The sequence below is a fragment of the Larimichthys crocea genome, chromosome VI, assembly GCF_000972845.2.
Source record: "Larimichthys crocea isolate SSNF chromosome VI, L_crocea_2.0, whole genome shotgun sequence".
Taxonomy (NCBI): domain Eukaryota; kingdom Metazoa; phylum Chordata; class Actinopteri; family Sciaenidae; genus Larimichthys; species Larimichthys crocea.
In genome coordinates, this window is record NC_040016.1 from 8,314,825 (window position 1) to 8,315,104 (window position 280).

Genomic DNA, 280 nt, shown 5'->3' on the forward strand with positions numbered 1-280 from the left:
AGGGGCATTTCATAATGTCCATGTTTTTTTCTTTATGTTTTCCTTTAACTTGTCCAGAAAGATCAAATCTTCCTGAGAGACTGTTTTGTCATTTGCTGGAGTGTCTTTGAAGTCAGTCTCTAGAATTCTGAGAGCATCCAAAGGAGTCACCGCAGGTAGCTCCCTCACGGTTACTCTGTGGCAGTGACTAGTAAGAAGTGAGTCAGAGTGGGGAGCTGAGCAGCCAACAATAGTCCACCCTAAGTCAGTGAGAACGGCGAAGGGTTCGTCATCCTCACCT